At 45.2% G+C, this 24943-nt stretch overlaps 1 long non-coding RNA gene; it reads right to left on the minus strand.

The window, feature by feature from the left end:
• LOC118004548 overlaps positions 1-24943 on the minus strand; it is a 142887-nt gene that overhangs the window by 68275 nt on the left and 49669 nt on the right.

Raw genomic sequence — 24943 nt, forward strand, 5'->3', positions numbered from 1 at the left:
TTGCTTCAACGTTGTGAACTCTCCTATTACACATTTAAAGATTACAGTGAATCCTGACATCAGGGCTGGATTATTCCTGGTCCTGGTGACTCCCACTGTAGAGCAGATTAGGTTTTGGGTTTTTTTTTTTTGTTTTGTGTGTTTGTTTTTTTTTTATCAGAATGCTTGGAGGAGGTCCAAGATTGGGACTGGCGAAGAAAGAGCTGAGTACTCCCCCCACTGCATGGGGCCAGCCTCTCTCCAGCCTCCAGAACCGAGAGAGATACGTGTCTGTTATGTAAGCCACCCAGTCTGGCATTTTGTGTGGCTGCTTTAGCTGGCTAAAACACCAGCCCTAGCCCCACTTCTTGAGTGTGGGGTGTGAACACCCACACCTCTTCCGAGAAGGACTCTTGTCCTGGTACAGGGTGCTGCCCCTTTGACTGAAGCCTGCTCTGGAACAGCAGTGTTGGCTTCCCCCTCTCTAGGGGGAGAGCGGGGCAGAGCGTGGAGACATGGTCTGGGCCTCTCTGAGCCCACTCCCATGTTTCTCTAGGGAGGACAGTGAACTAGAGCCTGAGGCTTTGGGGCCTGAGCTGCCTCTGCCTTGGGGGATCAGGAGGCCAGGTGCCAAATGCCCTTCTGCAACCTCTCCTGGCTTAGAGAAAAGAAAAACAAAGCCGGGAGAGTGGCCTGCTGGCTGGGCTTCCTTTCCTTCCGGTACAGCAGCCCCTGGGTCATCCCAGTAACCAGGGGTGAGAGTGGGAGGAGTGCAGGGTGGCTCCCCTCCCACGGAAAGGGAGTAAGGGAGGACCAGGAGAGGTGGGAACCTTTCTGAAGCCCATGCACACTGAACATTTGAGCCTCTGGTGCAGGAATCCTCAAACCGGAAACGGAAGTTCTCTGAGAGACCAGAGGTGCTTCTTGGGCTCCCCCTCTTGCTCCTGCACTTGCTGCCAGGAGGCAGCCTCGGAAAATCCCCCAGTGTCCCTTTTGGTGGAAATAGGGAGTGAGCCAAGGGCCCTTCCTGTTTCACTTCCACCTTCTATTATACAAAGAAAACTTGGGGCAGGTCCACTTCTTTTCCATGAAGGCCCCCAGTTGGATAGTGCCCCACTATCCAATTTTAACCATTTCTAGAAATGGAAGTTCTAATCATTTCTAACACTTACTGCTGGGCACTACCTCAGTCTTAACTATTCAGACTCCTGGGCCAGGGTCCAGGATGAAAGGGATTCCCTGCCCCGTATGTGTCCCTCATGGGGGCCCACAGACCATTGCTCCTGCAGGCCTCTCGGGGCTTCTGGGCTGTGTGCACGCGTGCGCATGTGTGCTGAGAGCCCTCTGTCAGGGTCACCTGGGACCCATTAAAAAGCAGATTCCTGGGCCGCAGCCTAGCCTGACCGTAGGAGGAAGTGGGACCCAGGCATCTGCATTTGACAAACATCCCCTCGTGAATGGGACACTTAGAAGTGTGAAAAGCACCACCTCCCACGGGCAGAGGGAAGCACGTGTGCAGACACCTGGCTCCCTTCTTTCCTGTTCCCCCGCCAGGCTGTCCTTGCCGGTCTCTGTGCAGAGGGCTGAGTTCCAAAGGTCAGGTCAGTTCACCCCAAGCAACAGGGGTCCAAGCTGAGCCAAGCTAAGCTTCAAGCTGTGAGCACTTCCAACCAGGAGTCCAGGCAGGTGATTTGTGCTGAAAGAGCCCTTGCTGTCCATGCCTAGCCTGGAGGTTCTCAGCCCTGGCTGCACATTAGCATCCCCTCGGTCGCTAATGGGGGGGATGGTGGGGAGAGGTGTAAAAAGACCCAGGGATTCTGATTCAACTGGCTTGAGCTGGGGCCTGGGCACAGTATTTTCAAACTCCCCAGGTGATTTAATGTGTAGCCAGTGTCGAGAACCCTTGTTGCTCTAACTACAAAGTGGATATTTCACATGGGGTATGTTTTCTAATCCATAGATCAGCCGGCTCTTTCCATTGCAAGGCCATGGGCAATTTGGAAGGAGGTTCCTCTTTACTTCCCACTCCCATATCCCCTCTTCTCTCGTACTGACCATTCCCCTTCTGTCCGGTCCTGTTCCTACCTGACTTCAGGAGCACATCACCTCCTTCCTGGACATTTTCAGTGTCCTCCTAACTGCCCTTTCCAAGGGTCTGATCCCTACCCCTCCGCTTTCCCCTCTGCCGGCAGAGGATCCTTCCTCAGCTTTGGATGAGAACTTGACTTTGCCCATCATGGCACGTCCACAGGCAGTTTGTCTCAGATACCTTATCAATTCCGGCATTGGCCTAGAGTATCCAAAGGATACACTCAGCCCCTTAAAAAAGAAAACATTAGCTGAGAAATCAGATTGTTTTCATAAGACCAAACTGAGGTCCAATCTGCTCTAAGTAGAGTTTGACTCTTTCCTAATATCTGTCTGATACTTGTCTTCACTTTAAGAGGAGAAGAATCTATTATTGCACATAGATTAGAACCTCTTGCAATGTTGGACAAATGCCCTCCAGGGCCCAGGTGGATGAGCGGGACCCATTTTGCTCCTGTCTCCCAAGTTAAAGCATACTTCCATCTGGATTTTGAATTTTGTTTTATAATTGGGCCAAAAGTGTTTTCAGTGAGAAATTTCTCATTTCTGAATCCGTGGCCATTGTAAAGAGACATCAGACTCTGGATGCTGCTTCCAGTGACCTATAACTGAGTTGGAAGTGCTTAACTTAGTAAAAATAAAGAGTAACGAAAGAAACGGATGGAGTAGGGAGTAAAGAACCTAACCAAATAGGACAGGTACCTGGGGAAGACATTGAGAATGATGTCCTCTTCCAAATGTGCGAAATGATAACTCTTATTTAAAATAATGTTCTCTCTGATAGGAATGTGTAGGTCTTATTTGGATATTGATTCAAACAAAAAAGACTTAAAACATTTTTGAGACAACTGGACATTCGATATTTGATGATATTTAGGAACTCTTAGGAATACTGTTAGTTGTGATAATGGTCTTGTAATGTTAAAAGGATTGGTATCTTTTAGAGACACTGAAATATTTATGGATGGAATGATATGATCTCTGGGATTTGCTGCAGGACAATATGGGAGAGAGGAAGTGGATGGGAGTAGTGTTGAAACAAGACTGGCCACGAGTCAATAATTGTCGAAGCTGAGTGATGGGTATGTGTAGGTTCATTATATTATTCTGCTTTCATATGTGTTTGAATTTCTCCATAGTAAAGTGCTTTTTATTTTTTTTCTAAAGATTTTATTTATTTATTTGACAGTGAGAGAGAGGGAGAGAGAGAGCGCACAAGCAGGGGGAGTGGGAGAGGGAGAAGCAGGCTTCCCGCCGAGCAGGGAGCCCAATGCGGCGCCCCATAAAGTGCTTTTTAAAAGAATATGATGTTTTGGGGTGCCTGGGTGGCTCAGTCGATTAAGTGTCTGACTCTTGACCTCAGCTCAGGTCTTGATCTCAGGGTTGTGAGTTCAAGCCTCCTATTGGGCTCCATGTTGGGCAGGGAACCTACTTAAGAAAAAAAAAAAGATTATGATGTTTTTAATACTAAAAATTTAAATACATTTTTACCTAAAATTGGTGGTCTGCATTAGCTTGACGTTGTGTGCTGGCAGTTTGAGAACCGCTGCCTGAAGAGCATGAGGTCTTGAATAGAGGGAATATCCAATTCCTGAAGCATTGCACAAAGGACACGTTGGAAGAAAAGAACCACAAGGCAGGTGAAGTTGTCCTTTAGTGTGTTCTGTGATCCCAGAGCACTGTAAGAGTAGTTCCTGACATAGGCATGGGAGTGGAGAGACCCGAGACTTCAGCTTCAAGTTTCTCCTGGTGTTTAAATAATTTGTACTAGAGCAGGTTTGGGATGCATTAGAATGACTGACTGTGGTTTGAGAAAATACCGGTTGATCTACTGCCTGGAGACACAGGCCTACAAAAATTGCTACTGCGTCTGATGCAGATACCCCCGTGCAGGGTGCACTTCCTGGTGGGGCACCTGCACACGGAGCCTGAGAGCCTGGGTTTGAATCTCCTTTCTGTAACTGACTAACTCTCTGGTCTTGGGCAAATTACTAACTTACTCTCAAACTGTCAGTTTTCTGAACTGTAAAATGAGCATCATAATAGTATCCACCCCACCAGATTGCCAGGATCAAATGAGAAAACGTCAGAAGAGCATTTAACTCGGAGTGTGGCCCATGTGCCAGCAAGTGTGAACTGTGCTCACTCACCTCCCTCTGGGCTCTGCTTTAGAAAGGCAGGTCTTCTTCTAACTCACCAATGTACTCCTTCTGCCGGATTCTTTTTTCTCTGTTGTTTTTTAAATATTTTTTCTCTTTTCTTTGGCTTCTGCGACTCTTAGATCCACATTTGTCGCCCACCTGTAGTAACTGAACAACATCGCATGACAGATGTTTCCGTGTGCTGATCTTACTGCTGGCTCTATCAACTATTTTCCTTGTCTTCTTCATGGCTTATCTTGGTCATCTATTCCATCTTCTGTGTATTTTTATAAGCCGGTTCATTTTTTTTTTTTAATGGCATAAGGGAAGGAGTAAATAACTAGCTAAATAAATAAGCCATCTGTGACTTAGGCCAGGGGAAGAGAGGAGTCATGGGGGTGGACAGGAGAGGACTTTGATAAATGAACTTCATCGGAGTAACAGGGAGAGGAGGGGCCAACAGAAACAACCCACTGGGCCTCTTCAAAATCGTGGTTGATTGGGATACCTGGGTGGCTCAGTCGGTTAAGCGTCTGCCTTCGGCTCAGGTCATGATCCCAGGGTCCTGGGATCGAGCCCCGCATCGGGCTCCTTGCTCGGCGGGGAGCCTGCTTCTCCCTCTGCCTGCCGCTCCCCCTGCCTGTGTTCTCTCTCTCTCTCTCTCTGACAAATAAATAAAATCTTTAAAAAAAAAAAAAAATCACTGCTGCTTTATGCCTTCCTTGGTATTCATCATGTATGCTACCATTGTTTGTTTCCCTGTAATAACGGGCCATCGAATCCTTAAAAACAGAAAAGGGGCAAGTTGTCTACTTGTTTTGGTGGCAGGGTTGGGTGTGAAAATGGGGCAGCTTTCCCCCCACTGCAAACACAGAAACCCAGGATTCAGCCAGGTTTTCTTCTATGACTCAGTGGCTCTGTGCACTGGGGCTTCTGTCTCCGCAGCAGACAAAGCCTTTCCTGGGAAGAGGTTGCATTTTCCTGGCCAACAGGATGCTGACTGCTGACAGGCGCACCGTGTGCACCAAACACACCACTCTCTTCCACTCAGGGTCAGAGAGATGAGTCACCTCCACCAGCCCAGGGGACTCAGAGCCTTGGATCTTTCCAGCATGAATGCAGCAGGGCATGGCCTGCGGCTTTGTGATAGGGAACACAGAAAGGGCTTTTTTCAGAGATCTAACCAAGGCCTTGGTGACTGATATCTCCCCTCATAACAACTGGGGAGGAAGCTGCTAACTAGAGATAAAGATGGCAGAGTTTCTGGTCTTTTCAAAGAAAAAGTCCCTTTAGAGACAATATCAGACCTTGAAAATGAGGTGTCCCAAAAGTACACATTAGCTCTCTTCCCCCCAAACTCCTTGCTTGCCTGTCTGGAAGGTTTTGCAAAGATACAATAACCTAAGTATTTGTGCCACTCATTACCATTTTCCCACAAATTCGATGCTACTGTACCTGCTTGTGGAGTGGCAGGGGCCTTCGGCTTTGCTCAGAAGCAAACATGGCTACGGGAACAGAGGGAGAGAGGGGCAAGGAATGGAGCATGTGCACGGGAGCGCTGGGAGCACGCTGGTTCTGGGACAGCGAAGGCAAGCCCTCGTAGTCGTGGCACTGCCTGGGCCAGGGCCCTCCTCAGAGGAAGCTTTCAGATTTCTCTCTCTCAGAAGCTTTCTGATTTCCTAGGCCTCCGGCAAGGTTCATCTTTAATTATAAGGAGCTTATTTATTTATTTTCCTTCTTTATCTGTTTTCTCTAATTTAATAGAAAAAAAAAGTCCATGGCTGTATCACCCTGAATGCACCCGATCTCATCTGATCTTGGAAGCCAAGCAGGGTCTGGCCTGGTTAGTACTTGGATGGGAGAAAAAAAAACATGATATACGAAAAGTCAGAGTTAGACATGAAAACCATGAATGGCATATTGCTAAGTGCATGAAAAAAATCACAAAATCATAGGTGAACCCTATTTTTGTAGTAACAAAAACATCAATAAGAAAGGATGTGAAAGGATTCATGCCAAGAAGTGAATAGTCTTCTTTGGAGAAGGGAGTAGATTTGGGGTAGGAGTTATGAAGAAGGGGAACTTACACTTTTTACTCTGAAATTCTGGAATTTGGAGGGAGAGAGAGCACATAGTCTTTTTAAAAAGAGTAAAAAAGTCAATTTAGGTGCTCTGGGTTGGGAGTATTCACCTTCCCGTGGAATGCAGGCTTGTCCTCGAGGTGGGACCCTCCCTCCCAGGCTTCCTGGGTCCATAAGGAAAGCCCCTCACCGCCCGCCCTGCCCACCAAGACACGAGACCCTCTGTCCTGCCACGTGTCAGGGCTGCTAACACTCCCCGACAGCGCAATGCTGCACCTCAGGGAATACAAAGCACACCTCGCTGTTATTCTCACGTGATGCTCACGGCGATCCTGCGACGCCAGGATAGCAGTGTGTCCACTGTACACCCGAGGGAGCTGAAGCTCAAGGCGCGAAACCACACCGCTGCTGGGAGGCAGGGAGGGCAGTGAGGCAGGCCCCCTGCATCCACACTCAGGCTTCCTTCCGGCCCCTGCTGCCTCTGGCAGAAGACGGTTGGTGTGGCGCTACCTGACAACAGCAAGAAGGAGCACAGGGACTCTGCCTGGCTGGAACATGAGGACACCATGTAAGTGCACGTGCCCATGGAATTAATGTCCTGGGGTGGTTAACTTTATGTGTAACTCGGCTAGGCCATGGTGCCCAGTATTGAGTCAAACACCAGTCTAGATTTGCTTTTTTAGATGACATTAATATTTAAACCAGTAGACTTTGAATAAATCATTAGTCTTCATAATGTGGGTGGGTCTCATCTAATCAGTTGAAGGCCTTAAGAGAAAAAGACTGAGGACCACCCAAGAGGAGGGAATTCTGCCTCCAGGCTGCCTCTGGACTCAATAGCAACCCTACCCTGGATCTCTTGCCTGCTGGTCTGCCATTAAAATTTCAGACTTGCCAACCCCATATTCCTGTGAGCCAATTCCTTAAAATAAATCTCTTTCTCTTCATATATATGCACATTCTACTGGCTCTTTCTCTAGAGAACCCTGACCAATACACTTTCCCCGAAGGGTGGACACATTTAATTTAGACTAGCTTTTGTTGGTATTGTCATACCTAGCAGTGAGGCTTGCCCATCTTACATGCTTCATAAACATCTGAGTGAAAACCAACAGCCAGACTAAAAACACTGAATGGCTTTGCCAGGTGTGATTTTTATTTAAACTATTATTTTGTTCCCTTATGAATCACTCTAAAGGAAAGGAACAAAAATTGTCTTGATTAAATTAGAGGAGGGAGGGTGGGAGCAATGAGTGGTAAGATGCCTTCCATTTCTGAAGATTCTATGACCCATCATCATTCCAAAAACTATAGTTTTTGTTTTGTCTTTTACATCAGAGTAAATGTGGACTGGCAGGACCAGAAGAAGAGCTCAGAAGTGCATCTCACCTTCTCCTCAGGGGCCCTGGACCGTCCTTTCTGTAAGGAGGTGCCCATTCTGTCCACGCACCCCCCACCACCACAGGCAAACACTCTCTTGCTACCATGGGCATGATGCTGAAGCCAGCATGAACTCATTTATGTGTTTTGCCCAGCAGTATTTGCACTTTACAAGAGCTGGGAGAAGAACCCAAAGAAACAGCTTCCAATAGGGCAGCTTTGATGCTCCCACTTTAACCAGGAAGGAAACTGAGGCCCAGGGATGTTGGGCAGTGTGCCCAAAGGCTACATAGGAGTCATGGTCCAAGCTGGTCATGAGGTGGCTGGGAAGGAGAAAGGTGTCTGGGAGGATGTGCCTCACTCCGGAATCCCCATTCACCAAGCCTCACCACTTCCTGGAGAGCAGATCCTAATGAAGGGACCGAGACCTCACATCTGGCTCCACCGTCCCCAGGGCCACATCCTGGGTATAGAGGAGTGCTTCTTCATTCCCAGTTACATTTTGGCCTCATGTCTTCTTTCACATAAGTTGTGTTCAAAGCAACGTTCATTTCCCACAATGTGGCAAACTCATTCCCTGCCCACTATCACTTGGAGAGGTCCCTTATCCCTTGGCACTTAGCTTAGCAGGCGCCTCCTCCAGAAAGCTTCCCTGTGTCTTCCCTGCCCCAGAATTCCCCCAAGTCCACAGTGCACACGCTCCGTGTTTGTTGCCTGGCACAGTCACAGGCTGAGATCCTTGAGGTCAGCGAGCCTGACACTGGGCAGGGTCTGGCCCACGGTAGAGCCAATAAAAGTGAGTAAACCAGGGAATATTTCCTTTTCACAGGGGAAAATGACTAGAAATTACTAGTACCCTTGCCTGATACATAATGGGCATTCCATATTTATAGAATAGTTCTTAAGAGTGAATAAATAACCCCTGACCTAAGTTATGCTGTGGAGACTCAAGGCAGTATTACCATCATATCTGGGTAAAATGTCAATGGCCACGAAGAAATTTTTTTATAGTACATGCAATGCTTTAATTTTTTTTATTTTTGAGAATGTTTTTAATTTTAAGTTTTCCTCCCATAAATTTTCTAAAACCATTGGCATGTCTTTCCTTCTCCAGAATCTAGTAATTGGCATAAAATGTAGCCTCAAATTATGTATTATAAGTATTTTAAACTTGAAATGCCATATGATACGATTCCAGGGGCCTGCCAATTATTTAAGATAAATAAGATCCATCTGGTCTCAAAATTTCTGGTCAATTCAACAAATTAAAAATCACTTGGTTTAGACATTTGGCATCATCGTGCTTGTTCATTTTTCATTCATCCATCCATTCATATGGGGAATGGAAGCCTCCTGCCACAGGAGGGGTAGTAAGGTGGTCAAGGACAGAAGACACTGATACGCAAGAAGGTCAGAAGTGTGCTGACTGGTGGTTGGGGAGTACATGGATCCGCCAACCCCGACCCTCAAAGGACAGGCTAGCCTTTTGACCAAAATGGTGTTGTAACTGTCAAGGAAAACTAGGGAAAAAGAAGTACACAAATAATGTTGTAATTAGGAGTGGGGCCCAGCAGGGATGGGATAGGCTAGATCTTAAGCAGGAAGTAGGAAAGGAAAGGGGATAACTTAAGTATGGAAAATTCTCCTTGGATAATAAATCGCCATTTCATGTAGGCAGTAAAAATCAACGTGTAGCAGTTTTGAAGAAGAAAGGGACCCGCCACAGGATGGAATGGGACAGCGGCTGGTCCCTAGGCCCCGCTGGAGGGAAGGCAGCATGTGGCCTGGGCGGTGACTCAGGCAGGAGGGATGTGGCGCAGGTCGCCTGCAGCTGCGATCGGCAGGACAGGATGGGACCCTGCAGAGGACATCCTGGGGCAGCCTGGGGACTTTCCATGCAGGAACATATGTGGAAAGCCATAGCCCGAGAGAATTCTGGCCTGCGTGCCAGGCAGAGGCCTTGAGCGTGAGCAAGGAGAGATGAGGGGAAATGCTAACCCTGCACCACCACAGCACAGCGGAGATTGGGAAGGAAGCAGGGCTGACGGCCAGTGCGCTCTACAGACAGCTTCGTTACAGGCCTGGCGGGCTCCTGCCTTCCAGAGCCCTGCCTTCCATGAGCTGTGTGGAACCCTTTTCAGGGTAGCCTGGGTGCCCCACGCTCTGTGGCTTCCAGCCCATGGACTCAAACCTCAGACATGTTTCTCCTACCAGACTGGTTTGTGCCATATCTGTGTCATGCTTGTGCCTTGATTGACCTAGAATGTTCCTTTAAATGGGCTTGCATTTTAAACATAGCCTCTGCCTGCTAAGTAAATATCCACATTCATAAATTACTCCCACCTGAACCACCCCTCACCCCCACCCCTGCCCCATCCCACAACACCCCCACCCCCAGTCACTGGGCTTCCTTGCAGTCAAAACCCTTCCTGGGCATCCAGGTGGGACTAGGGCACAGGACACCTTCTCCCACGTTGGAAGCAATCTTGTCACTCGGCATAGTAAATCAGTAGGGCCTCTTGGGAGGCACAGGTACCTGCCTCATCAGGTTTCTCCACTTTTAAAATCTGTCGTGGAGTTTGGAGCTCAGGCCCTTCTCCCTACAACCTCTCCTACACACACCTGGGGGCTGGGGTTCTGGCCTAGCCTTCAGGGAGCTCCCTGCTTCCTCGGTGAGGTAAAACATCACCCTATTAACGGCCACGGTGGTAAGTCATGTTGACAGCAGCACCCACTCTTGATGAGACATAATGAGAATAGCACTTCACCTCTGTGGTCTTCCCTCCAAAATCCAATAAGCTCAGTCCAGTTATGAGAAAAACCTCAGACAAATCCCAATTGAGTGATATTCTACAAAAGAACTCACCAGCACTCCTCAAAACTGTCCGGGTCATCAAAAACAAGGAAAGCCTATGGAACCATCACAGCCAAGAGGAGCCTAAGGAAACATGATAACTACATGTAATATGGCATCCTAAATGGGATCCCAGAACAGAAAAGGGACATTAAACAGAAACTAAGGAAATGTGAAGAAGGTATGAGCTTTAGTTAATAATAATGTATCAGTATTGGTTCATTAATTCTAGGAAATATGCTGTACTAATATAAGAAGTTAATAATCAAGGAAACTGCATTCTTGTGGGGTTATGTGGCAATTCTTTATCTTTGCAACTTTCCTGTAAATCTAAAACTGTTCTAGAATTAAAAGTTTATTTAAAAAATAAAAGCTTTTTAAATATGTCATCCTAGGGGCACCTGGGTGGCTCAGTCAGTTGTGTCCAACTTGATTTTGGCTCAGGTCATGATCTCTGGGTTGTGAGAGGGAGCCCTATGTGGGGCTCCATGCTCAGCAGGGAGTCTGTGTCTTTCCCTCTGCCCCTCCCCTGCTCTCTCACTCTCTCTCTCTTACATAAATAAATCTTTCTTAAAATTTTATTTTATTTGAGAGAGAGTGTGAGAGAAAGAGAGAGAGAGAACACGAGCGGGGTGAGGGGCAGAGGGAGAAGCAGACTCCCTAAACAAGGAGCCCGATGTGGGGCTCGATCCCAGGACCCTGGGATCATGACCTGAGCCGAAGGCAGACTATTAACCGACTGAGCCACCCAGGCCCCTGATAAATAAATCTTTAAGAAAAAAAAGTCATCCTAAAACCCCCAATGGGACAGCAACTGCTGGATCACATGTCATCGAAGAAAATTTTATCATGGATCCTAAATGCTGCCTTTCAAACCACAGGCATAATAGAGTATCAGCTACTTACTAAGTGAAACTTATCCACTTTAGCCTCCTTTACTGTTTTTTTAAATATCTATTATACACTCCACAGTCCATTCACTTTAAAAATTCTGGTTTGGGGGCGCCTGGGTGGCACAGTCGGTTAAGCGTCCCACTCTTGGCTCAGGTCGTGATCTCAGGGTTGTGAGATCATGCCCTGAGATGGGCTCTGCACTCAGCTCCGAGTCTGCTTAAAAGACTCTCTCTCCCTCTGCCCCTCCCTCCCATGCTCTCTCTCTCTTTCTCAAATAAAGAACTAAATCTAAAAAAAAAAAAAAATTCTGGTTCGATTTGTTTCTAATTCAAAAAGTAATCTGTTACTTGGTGCCACTTGAAAAAAGGAAATTGTTGTCAAGATTGTTTCTCCCTTAAGAAATAGTATTATTTGCAGAACTTCCCTTAAGAGCATTTTTGGAAATGACTCAGAATGCTCACTGGCTCTACCACATTCTACCTTGTAGGAACTGTGATAATGAAGCAGTTATCTCCAGTAACAGCTAGATGTGACAAAACCCAGATAAACAGATTCCTCATCTTATTGTGCATATGCAAAGTCTGGCCCATTGTCTCCTGGAGTAATTTGTGAGGCTGTAAATATATGTTACTCTGGTTGTATCCACCATGAGTTTCCTGTGCTTTTGTTTAACGGGGATGGTAGGATTTGAGAAGGGGAGAGAGATTATCAAGGGCAAGTGGGGAGAAGCTTTTCTTGTTAGTAGGAATATCTCAAACAGTAGTGCCTTGATGTACCTATTTGGCACGTGACACATCATTCTAGCATCATGGAATCAAGTTATGGAAGACTTTCGGTTGAAAGGAAAATAACGGGCTGGCCAATGCCTTTGAAACCCTGAAATATGCCCTGTGCCCCGGCACGCATACCTGCCCCACCGCGGCAAGGCTAACATCTCACCGTTTTGTTTTGCCAGCAGTCGTTCCAGCTCGCTTGCCTCTTGAGCTTCTTCCCACCTCAGTCCTGTCCCCCTACTCTTTACCCCTTACCAGCTTCTTCCTGGCTTTCTGTTCTTCCCTGTCTCGCGCACATCCTTCACCTGTGTAGGAGTCAGGGCAGAAACCAGGGGGCTGTCAGCAGGACTTCTAACGAGTCCTCTGGATGCCCAATCCCTTGTCAAACGCTCCTCACAGTTTGTCTCATTTAGTTAGCAATGGCTTCGGCATTTCAAAATGAAACAATCAGCCAATCAAAAAGCTGCAGAGCAACGGAGTGTCGTCCACATCTTAAAGGCCCACACCCAGAGGGATGGCCTGATGAGATTCTCTCTTTAGGCGGTTTGCTCACTTCTCCTCCGCTGGTGACCAGTGATCCCCCGTTAAAGCAAACTTGGCTGGTCTGCTCCTGTCTGGGGGTCCAGGTGCTGCTTACTTCCATAAAACAACAGCCGAGGTTTCTTAGAGCCTGTGGCGGCCCAGTGTTGGCAGCTGCTCACTCTGCGCATGGTCATGTTGGGATGGGCAAAGCGTCCGACTGTTTTCCCCACTATTCTGTAAATTCTGCTAAATGCTGTTTGCACATGGATTCGTCCCCTTGCTGACAAAGCAGAATTAGTGACTGATTACATTTTCACCATCATTTCACAGCCAGGCCTGACAATGAGGTGGGAAGTGCTGGATTTGGAGGCCAAGGATCTGGGTTTAAGCTCCAGGCCTTCACTTAGGAGGGTAGGTTACAAGAATGCTCAGAAATCTTAATGTGTTAGAGCGCCTGGGTGGCTCAGTCGTTAAGCGTCTGCCTTCGGCTCGGGTCATGATCCCAGGGTCCTGGGATCGAGCCCCGCATCGAGCCCCGCATCGGGCTCCCTGCTCCGCGGGAAGCCTGCTTCTCCCTCTCCCACTCCCCCTGCTTGTGTTCCCTCTCTCATTGTGTCTCTCTCTGTCAAATAAATAAATAAAATCTTAAAAAAAAAAAGAAATCTTAATGTGTTCATCTGAAAATGAAGGTAATAATCCCTGCATGTTGTGCAGCTTATGTGAAATTTCATGTAAAAGAATTTTGTGAGGTGCCGTAGTATTCAGGGTATACAATTTTACAGAAGACGCTTCCTGAGCAAGCTGAGGTGTGATGCAGGCAGTTTCAGAACTGTCAATTTCATTATGATATTCAGAATGTGGTTCTTAAGGCCTTCTGCACCTGGAACTTGACTACCAATTGAATATTAAAAAGGTTGAGAATGGCTAGAATCAAAAAGACAAGAAAGGTAACAAGTGTGGGTGAGTATGTGGAGAAAAAGGAACCTTCATATACTGTCAGTGGCAATGTAAATTGGTGCAGCCACAGCGGAAAACAGTATGGAGGTTCCTCAAAAAATGAAAAATAGAAATATCATATGATCTAGTAATTCCACTACTGGGTATTTACCTAAAGAAAACAAAAACAAAAACACTAATATGAAAAAAATATTTGCACTCTTATGTTTATTGCAACATTATTTATAATAGCCAAGATATGGAAGCAACCCAAGTATCCACCTATAGATGAATGGATAAAGAAGATGTGTATATATACACAATGGACTGTATTACTCAATCATGAATAAGGATGAGATTTTATCCTTTGTGACAATATGGATGAACCTAAGGAGTATGATGTTAAGTGAAATAAGTCAGAGAAAGACAAATACCATATGGTTTCACTTATATGTGGAATCTAAAAAACAAAACAAACAGCAGAAACAGACCCATAAATACAGAGAACAAACTGATGGTTGCCAGAGGGGAGGGGGATGGGGGGATGGGCAAAATGGGTGAAGGGGAGTGGGGGATACAGGCTTCCAGTTATGGAATGCATAAGTCATGGGGTTAAAGGTACAGCATAGGGAATGTAGTTAATGGAATTGTTAATAGTGTTGTATGGTGACAGGTGGTAGCTACACTTGTGAGCACGGCGTGTTGTAGAGAGATGTTGGATCGCTATGTTGTACTCCTGAAACTAATGTTAGACAGGAAAGCTCTTGAACTGGTCAGGGCCAGACATATGCTTTACAAACTGTCAATCTGTCACTCTAAGTGAGAAAAGATGGGTAGGAGTTGACACGGTCTTTTACATGGTTCAAGCCTTTGGAAGAGGAGATTGAGATGCCGGTAAAGGTTGCTGGAAACTGTGGCTGTAGTGGGTCATCCGGGCTCTGCATTTTTTTCGTTCTCTGAATGCTATCTTCTTATCTTGAGGTCGGCTTATCTTTGAATATCATGAAGGTATTTTCCTATGCTCTCTTTTAGAACCATTAGTTTCCCTTTTCTATTTAGATTTGTTATCCATCTTGAACTAATTACTTTGAGTATGACATTAGGGCTTGTGTAAATGTATAATGACATGTGTCCATCACGGTGGTATTGTACAGGGTATTTTCAGTGCCATAAAAATCCTCTGTGCTCTGTTTATTCATCTCTTCTCTCCCCCGATCCCTGGCAACCACTGGTCTTTTTACTGTCTCCAGAGTTTTGCATTTTCTAGAATGTCATATAGCTGGAATTATACACAGCCTTTTCAGATTGGCTTCTTTCACTTAGTAATATGCATTTAAGTTTCCTCCATTTCTTTCCATGGCTTGATCACTCTTTTTTCCCCCTGCTCATTTCTTTCTAGTAATAAATAATATTGCATTGGCTAGATACAGCACAGTTTATTTATCTATTCACCTACTGAAGGTCATCTTGGTTGCTTCCAAGTTTTGGCAATTGTGAACAAAACCACTATAAACATGCCTGTGAAGGTTTTTGTGTGGACATAAGTTTTCAGCTGCTTTGGGTAAATACCAGAGAGCATGACTGCTGGATCATGTAGCAGGTTTAGTTTTGTATGAAATGTCAAACTGTCTTCCAAAGTAACTGTACCATTTTGCATTCACACCAGCAATGAATGATAGTTCCTTTAGCTCCTCATCCTTTTCCGCATTTGGTATTGTCAGTGTTCTGGATTTTGGCCATTCTAATAGGTGGACAGAGATAGTATTCACTTTTTTGGTGTGCAGTTCTATTTCACATAGAATTTTAAAAATTGAGATATAATTTACAAACAATAAAAACCTTTTAAAGGTGTACATACAGTTCAGTGGTTTCTAGTATACTCACAATGGTGTGCAACCATCACCTCTATCTAATTTTAGAACATTTCCATAATGCCCCACCCAAAACCGCATCCATCAGCAGTATCTATTTCTTTTTCTCCCCAATCCCTGGCAACAACAAACCTGCTTTCTGTATCTATGGATTTACCGATTCTGGACATTTTCTATCAATGGAATCATGTAATATGTGACCTTTTGCATCTGGCTTCTTTCATTTCGCATCATGTTTTTAAGGTTCATCCATGTTGTAGCAGCTGTTGGTACTTCAGTCCTTTTTATGGCTGAATAATATTCCATCATATGTATGGATAAACCACATTTTGTTTATCCCTCCATCAGTTGATGGACATTTGGGTTGTTTCACCTTTACACTATCATGAATAGTGCTTCTATGAACACTCATGTACAAGTTTTTGCTTGAATACTTTTTCCCAATTCTATTTGGTATATACCTAGTAGTAGAATTGCTGAATCATTTGGTAATTCTATGTTTAACTTTTTCAGGAACCATCAAACTGTTTCCCATGGTGGCTACCCAATTTATATTCCCACCAGCAATGCATGACAATTCCAATTTTTCCATATCTCCTCCAACAGAGTTTATTTTCTTTCTTTTTTTTTTTTTATTTGAGAGAGAGAGAATGAGAGACAGAGAGCATGAGAGGGAGGAGGGTCAGAGGGAGAAGCAGACTCCCCGCCGAGCAGGGAGCCCGATGCGGGACTCGATCCCGGGACTCCAGGATCATGACCTGAGCCGAAGGCAGTCGCTCAACCAACTGAGCCACCCAGGCGCCCCCAGAGTTTATTTTCTATTACTGTTTTTTATAATTATTATAGCTATCTTAGTGAGTATGAAGGCATATCTTATTATGATTTTGATTTTCATTTCTCTGGTGACTAATGATGTTGAGCATCTTTTTATGTGCTTTTTGGGCCATTTGTATATCTTTGTTGGAGAAATGTCTGTTCATTTGAAATCAAGAAGTGTGAGTCCTTCAATTTTGTTCTTTTTTTTTTTTTAATCGGGAGAACTTAACTTTTTTTTTTTTTAAGATTTTATTTATTTGACAGAGAGAGACACAGCGAGAGAGGGAACACAAGCAGGGGGAGTGGGAGAGGGAGAAGCAGGCTTCCCGCGGAGCAGGGAGCCCGATGCGGGGCTCGATCCCAGGACCATGGGACCATGACCTGAGCTGAAGGCAGATGCTTAACGACTGAGCCATCTAGGCGCCCCTTCAATTTTGTTCTTTTCCAATTTATTTTGGCAATTGGAATCTCTTAAGATTCCATTTAAATTTTAGGCTTTTCTATTTCTGTAAAAAAAAAAAAATGCCATTGGGATTTGGATAGGGATTGCACTGACTCTACATATTGCCTTTGGGTACTACTGTCAGCATAGCAATATTAAGTCTTCCAATACATGAAAATGGGATGTCTTTCTACTTAGGTCTACTTTAATTTCTTTCAGCAATGTTTTGTGTTTTTCAGGATACAAGTCTTTTGCCTCCTTATTCCTATGTATGTTATTCCTTTCGTGCTTTTCTAATAGAATTGCTTTCTCTATTTTCAGACTGTGCATTACCACCATCATAAACAAGATTTCAATACCCCAAAGTGTTCCCTCTGGCCCTTTTTCTGAAATGGTATTTTTTAATTTAATTTTTACTCGTTTGCTACAAGTGCATAGAAATACAATTTACATTTCAATATTGATTTTGTATTCTGGGACCTTGCTGAATGCAAGACTAGTTCTAGACAATTTTAATTCTTTCTTCCCAATCTTTATGCCTATTTTTTTTGCCCTATTGTCCCAGTGAATAGTGATGTCCAGTACAATGTTGAATAGAAGTGGTGAGAGTAGGCAGCCTTACCTTGCTCTTCATTTTAAGGTGAAACTTTCAATATTTCATCATTATGTATGCTGTTAGTTGTAGGTTTTTTGAAGTTCACCCTATCAGGTTGAGGAAGTTTTTTTTTTGTTGTTTTGTTTTTAAGGAAGTTTCTTTGTTACTCCTCGTGTGCTGAGAGTTTTTATCCTGAAGAACTATTGAATTTTGTAAAATGCTTTTCCTGTATCTATTGAGATGCTCATATGATTTTTCTTTTATTCTGACAATGTGATGAATTATATTGATTGCTATTAAAAAACTTAAACAACCTTACATTCCTGGGGAAATTTCCCTGTTTTTGGTCATGTTGTATTATCCTTTTTAAAAAGAATGCTGGGCTAAATTTGCTAATATTTTGTTAAGGATGTTTATGTCTGTGTTCATGAGAGATATTGGTCTGTGGTTTTCTCTTCTGGTAATGTCTTTGTATGCTTTTGGTATTAGGGTTTGGCTGGCCAAAAAATTTAAAAATTGGGAAATGGTTTCCTCCTCTATTCTCTGAAACAGTCTCTGTACAGTTGGTATAATTTCTTCCTTCCAAGTTTGATAGAATTTACCAGTGAAACCATCTGTGACTGGAAAAGGTTTCAATCACAAAAGAGTTTTAGGTGCACACTCAATTTTAAAAATCAACATGGAGATCATCAGATTTTCTATTTCTTCCTGTGTCAGTTTTGATAAATAAATATTATTTTTCAAGGAATTTATTTTATCTAACTTGTTAGTACTTTTTAGCATAAAATTATTCAAAAACTATTAACCTTTATTAATCTTTTATGTCTGCATGACTGCTAGTGAAACCCCCTCTTAATATTGATGTTTGAAATTTGTGTTTTCTCTCATTGACTTAATGATGTCATTTTCTATCAACCTACATTTCTTGTAGTGTGAATTTGATAGAGATGATTCTCAGCCTTTGTTTATCTAAAAATGCCTTATTTTGCCTTAATTTTTAAAAGCTATTTTTGGTAGTTATAGTTTACTGACCCTAAGTTGCAGGTGTTTTTCTTATAGGACTTAAAAGGTTTTGTTCCATTGTCTTCTGGCCTGCACTGTTTCTGATGAGATATCAGCTTTAATTTTGTATGTATATAATGTATCTTTTTCCTTTTGCTTCTTTTAACATTTTTCTTTAACTTTATTGCAGCACTTTGACTACAAAGTGCCTGAGTGTGTTTTTCTTTGTATTTATTTTGCCTTTGACTTGCTCAGCTTCTTGGGTTTGTGGGCTTATATTTGTTTTCTCTTGTTTAATCATAACCTGTCGTTTAAAGCTTGGTTGCCTCCCAGCCACAGTGTCTTCTTCTATAGCAGGCCCGTTCTTCTACCTACCTGCACCCAGGCTAGGTTGGCTTAATGATGACGGGCTCATCTCCACCTAAAATTCAGTTAGTCAGGCTTCCCTGTATCTACAACTCATCCACCAAATAGAAATGTATGATTCTTAGTTCATCTAGATTTATTTTTATTGCTGTCATGGTCCTGAAGGCCTTTTGCATTCTTCTTCATCCTAATCCTGAAGAAGAACTGAAGGTGTTTCTTCTTATTCTCTTCATTCTCTATATATGAGAGATTGTACTTCCTGCCTCATAAAAGTTAGGTATGGCCATGTGACTTGGTTGACCAAAGAAATGTGTAAAGTGTGAATGCTTCAAGGTAAATATCCTTGTGTATGACTGGACACTGTCACTCTGTGTGGTAAGCTGAATAATGGCCCCCGAAAATGTGCACATCTTAATCCCTGGAACCCGTGAATATGTTACTTCACTGGACAGAGAGCATACTGCAAATGTGATAACGCTGGGAGTCTTGACATAAAGAGATTACCCTTGATTCTCTAGGTAGGCCCAGTGTAATCACAAGGACCCTCATAAAAGGTAGCCAGAAGAGTCAGAGTGAGAGATGGTAGCAGAATTAACAGAGAGAAAGAGATTTGAAAATGCTACACTGCTTGCTCTGATGGAAGATGGATATAAAGGGCCATGAGCCAAGGAATGCAGGTGGCTTCTAGAAGATGGAGAAGGAAGGAAACAGATTCTCCCCTAGACCTCCAGAAGAAAAGCAGCCCTGCCAACACCTTGATTTTAGTGCATTTTGTACTTGGACTTCCCTAACTAAGTCAATAACTTTGTGTTGTTTTAAGCTACTTAAGTTTGTGATAATTGGTTATAGGAGCAATAGAAAACTAATACACTCCATCACAACAACAGCGATGCTCCCCACTGGGGAGACTGTCAGCCTGAATTCTTCAGTGAGCAACACAGAGCGAAGCAGAGTCACCAGCTGCCCATGGCGGACTTGGAGTATGAGTAAGGAATAAAACATTATCCTTTTAAGCCTTAGAGTTTTGCAGATGTTTGCTTTTATAGCATAGCTACCTGTGGGTACAAATCCCACATTAATAACTTTACTCAGTACAACTTTGCTGTGGGGCATGAAGACATTTCTCTGTGGAGCCTGAGAGTTCAGGCCCCTAGAACTGATGAGACATTTGGGCTGTTCTGACAGGAACCTCAGAAGCGGTTTAGAGCTACTTCAGCAGGTCTGTTGAAGGCCTGCCATGTTACGGCTCCTCAGTGGCCAAGACAATACCTACAGAGGTTTACGGTGTTCTGCTCCTTCCCTCAGGGAGAGTACAGTCTAATCAGTGGGAGAGCTTGTGCAGGTAGGAAGCCCGGATGAGAAGATAAGGTGTAGACTGATGCGTACCTCAGAGGGTTTGGTAGTGCTGAACAAGAGTTATTGTGAGGAGGAAATTTGCTGAGAGAAACAGCATCTCTCAATCAGAAAGGAATTTTTCTAGATGTTGCTGCTCAGGAGGGGCAGAGCTGAGATCTTCATTTTACTTTAGTGAGAACAAGTCAAATAACAAAAGCACAAATGAAAAAACAAGCTGAAAGCATATGCTTCTACAAGCAGGTACATTTCAGTATCTTCCCTGGGGTCTCCATCTCCTTTGTGTCTCTGAAGAAGAACGCGATAAATGTTCCCAAAGAGCTATCCAAATGTGTTAAGATTCTGCTGCCTTCGCCTCAGGTCATGATCCTGGAGTCCCAGGATCGAGTCCCCCATCGGGCTCCCTACTCAGCAGGGAGTCTGCTTCTCCTTCTGACCCTCCCCTCTCTCATGTGCTCTCTCTCTCTCATTCTCCCTCTCAAATAAAATAAAATCTTAAAAAAAAAAAAGATTCTATAGTATTGTAATCGTGATTGCATTTTGCAGGAAGGGTAAAAGGTGTCCATTGCCTTGGCTTCTAAGGCAGTGAGGAATGTATTACATTTTTCAAGATTTCTCTTGGGATCCAGGAAAGATGTAATGAATCATTTCATCTAATGCTCTGTGAGGGCTAACTGGTCCTGACCCCGACTCTGGGTCCAGGAAAACCTGGGAGTGGGAGTGTGTTTTCTAGATTCTGAAGTAAAAGCTTCCAGCAGCTGGACTGAGTCAGGAGACCCTTCTGAGGGTGGGGTTGGAGGGAGCCAAGCAGAGTGTACCTAGAGGAGTATGAACCATGATCAGGGGAGTGAAAGGTAAAGCAGACATAAGGAAAGCTCACCCACCACAGGGGAAGGTGAGGCAAGGAGCTGCTGGGAAACAGAGTCGTAACAACTGAAATTAGCAATCTGGAATCAAGTCCAGAGACTGAGTGGAATGTGCTCAGTGAGATAAAGTCTTTCTTCATGAGGTGCTGGCCTCATGGCCTGGGAAGGCCTGTGGCTCAGAGAATCAGGTGAGGGGACTTTTTGAACTTCACACGGAGGAGGGCCCTGATTTATGTGGATACCATTCTCTTTCCACTCTTCCATATTGGCCCATGTAAACCTTACCCATGACCTCTCCCTTATCTTATTTGCCTCAGGGCCTTTGTACTGGCTCTTCTTTCTGATTAGAAGGCTCTTCCTCCACATATCCACTTGGCTGTTCCATCTTTTCTCAAACGTCACCTTCCCCGGAGGCCTTTCTCTGACCACAATTGTAACCTGTTCCACCCGCCCTATCACTGCACACCTCTCTTCTTTTTATTTTTCTGGCTTTTCTTTTTCTGTGGCACCGATCTGACTTCTGGTACACAGTGAAATTTACTGATTTACTCTGTTAGTGGCTCACTGTCTGTCTCCTCCCGCTTTAAGTGCAAGCTCCATGGGATGGGACTCTGTCTGGTTTGCTGTATCTCTAGGGCTATACTGGCCTAGCATACCCCGGGGACTCTAGAAACCTGTTGCATAGGTGTCCTGTTGAGGCTAGTATATTCCATGACCAACTCAGATAACTGAGGGGCTAGCATACATCATATAACTCAGATTAGGGCTGGCTGTCCACACCATATTGGAGAATCCTGACACCTCTTTGTGGCTGCCAGTTAAGTACTTTTACTCTTCTTTTAAAATATCGTTACCTTTTCTAAAAGCTTGAGTCCTCTTGCCTCTTTTCTGCTAAGGGTAGAAGCAGGTATCTACCTCCCCAGCCACCCAGCTAGGAGTGCTGGCTGCAGAAGGGCCAAGTTGCCTTCCCCACCCCATGTGAGGATCACAAGTCTCTGCTTCAGCTTCTTCTTGGGTTCTCTCTTCTCAAGGGGACAGGAGAGAGTGGGGATCAGTGTTACACACTAACTAACCCCTCCCCCACACATACATACACACTTCTACAAAGGGCCTTGGTTTCTGGGGACACACTGCTCAGACATCTGCCATAATGCATGTCTCCCACATTTGGCTCCCCAGTCTCTTCGGGGCCTTGTCCTAGGCCAGGACTGCAGGCTTTTGGGAACAGTGGGACCCAAGGTGCTGAATTGTACTGTCAGCTTGGGCCATGTTTCCGGCCTCCCAGAGTCACAGCTAATTGCTAGGACTCAGAGCAACGACCCTCACTGCCAACATACATGTGCATGTGCACACATACACCACGCACATGCATGCACACAGACACACACACACACCCTCTTTCCTGAGGCAGGCAGCTCTCTTGCTGGTCCATGCAGCTGCTAGGTCCACCAAGCTGCCCTGCACTGCAGGCCACATTCTAGATTGCTCTGCATTCAACAGCCGCAAGGGCAGCAGGTCCCTAATTTTCGTCCACAGACACATGGTGGCTCTTTCAGAGTCTAGGTTTAGAAACAGATAGTAGGGAGGCATAAGGCCAGAGAGAGATGGCAGCTAGGGCTCTTCCCTGGGGCACCATGAAAAAGTGAGATTAATCTCCTCCTGCCTCCGCCTCCTGAGTGCTTCTCCCTCCACTGCTCAAGGCTCCACATACATGAGCTCCTGCAAGTGCCGCACAACCGCGCAGGGCACAGCATTCATGGTATTCTCCCCACCGCATGGGGAGGGAAGTGGGGAGAGGATGCCTGGCCTTCTCATATGCAGGCTAGTTGGCTACATACGATGCACCATGGCCTGTTCCTTCTTCCTGTCCAGCTCTAACCCCCCATGTGACTGTATGTGGAGTTGGGGCCTGTGAGGAGGTGAGCAAGGGTACATGAGGTCATAAGGGTGGGGCTCTGATTCCATAGGGTTAATGCCCTTATATGAAGAGACACCAGAGGGATGCCTGGGTGGCTCTGTCAGTTGAGCATCCAACTCTTGATTTTGTCTCGGATTGTGGTCTTGGTGTCGTGGGATCGAGTCCTGCATGGGGCTCTGCACTGAGCCTGGAGCCTGCTTGAGATTCTCCCTCTCCTTCTGACCCTATCCCACTCACATGTGCTCTCTCAGTCAATCAATCAATAGACACCAGAGAGTTCTGTCTCTCTCTGAGAATACACATGGAGGAAAAGCTGTGTAAAGACATAGTGAGGAGAGCTGTCTGCAAGCCAGGAAGAAAGTCCTCACCAGAAATGAGCCCTGTCAGTCCTTGACCTTGGACTTCTAACCTCCAGAACTGTGAGAAAATAAATTTCTGTCCTTTAGCTCCCCAGTCTGTAGTCCTCTGTTATGGGAGCTTGAGCAGAATAATACAGGAGCCACCATGAGATCAGCCCAATATAGCCTGGCCTATGGATCCAGGCTCTGGGGCCTCTGATTCTGAGGACAATGGTCCCTACTGTGATTTCTTGACCCAGGATGCAGGCCTGGGCAGGGTCCTGCCTGTCCTGGCCTGCAGTGCTCACTAAGCATTTATAGTTTAGTCATCGAGGACTCTAGAAATGGATTTTCCTTTCCCCCACAAGTTGAAAATAATCTTCCCCAGATATCATGTTGAAGCCTGCAATGAAACCTCCCTCTTCAGACCCCACCCTCCACCCTACAACACTGTGAAGAGACCATGGTGATTATCTCCTATGCTTCCTCTGGTTCTCTGGGGGTACTGAGGAAGCGCAAGTGGCCGGGACAAGGTCCACATGGGGCTTGTACAGGGTGGATCTGCTTGGGGAGGAACACTGAGAACTGCCCCCTGGCACGGGTTACTCCCTGGGCCTGGATACTCTCTCCTCCTTCCAGCTGTCCAGGGCTGAGGGGGGGAGCTGTGGTTCCTGGGTGAGGATGGTGGCTTATGGCACCGAGGCTACAGCTATATCTCCATTAGGAACACTCATGCTTTAGGGTTGAGGTCTAGATGGGCTACTTGGTTAGTTTAGTTGGTTTAGCTTAGGGTGGGGGAGAAGAGGGAAGAAAAGGAAGGGTAAAGTGGAGGAGAAAAAAGGGTCAGGAAGAAAAGGGGGGCAGGAGTCACAGGAATCAAAGCCCAGAAATGTCAGATCCCACAGAACCAGGCTGGGAGGGGACACAGGCGGCACTTGACACAGTCATCTCTCTGGATGACACTTCAGATGACGAGACGTGTGAATTCCCAATTCAGAGCCACTGTGCTCCCAACATCCTCATGGGCTTTGCTGCTAGGGCCAAATCACAGAGGAGGGTGTTTATGGAGAAAAGTCTTTTTAGAGCCTTGACTCATTTTGGATTGTTTGAGAAGGCTTTTTTCAGCCCCGTGTGTTTTTGAAAAAGCAGCACAATAGTCAGGCTGACATCATCTGGTGTTAATGGGAACACTATAAACATTTCCACTTTGAATCAAGCCAAAGCATTATTTTACAAAATTATTTAATCACTTGTTCCAGCATTCACCTAATCAGTGCAAATGTCAAGCAAAATGAAAGAAACCAATGTATTAAGAAATAGATGAATTTGTGGTAATGATAATAATGACAACAAGCCCCCAGTTAGGCTAAGTACACAAGGTTCTGGATTTCTTCCAGGGGCTTCCACAGAGCAGAGGAATGTTTTTGCTATTCACTTACACAGCTGAGCTGGCCGGCTGCCACGACAGGCAGCTTTGTTTATTTGGTTTTCACTTTTCAGCATGAAATACAGTCCTGTCTTGATTCTCCTGCCTCTGGAACTCTCTGACTTCTTTAACTAGAATCCTTTCTGCTCATTTGCAGAATGAGTCCCTCCCCTGGGACTGGTGGGTGCCTCGAAGCAGGGCTGGGGGTAGGGGGTCTGCACGGACTGCAGCTCTGCTTGGCCAGATCATAAATCACAGTTTCTAAGTTAAACCTTTCCTGAGCAGTAAGCTTTATTTGGTGA

The sequence above is a fragment of the Mirounga leonina genome, unplaced genomic scaffold (assembly GCF_011800145.1).
Source record: "Mirounga leonina isolate KUSES-001 unplaced genomic scaffold, KU_Mleo_1.0 Mir_93, whole genome shotgun sequence".
Lineage (NCBI taxonomy): Eukaryota > Metazoa > Chordata > Mammalia > Carnivora > Phocidae > Mirounga > Mirounga leonina.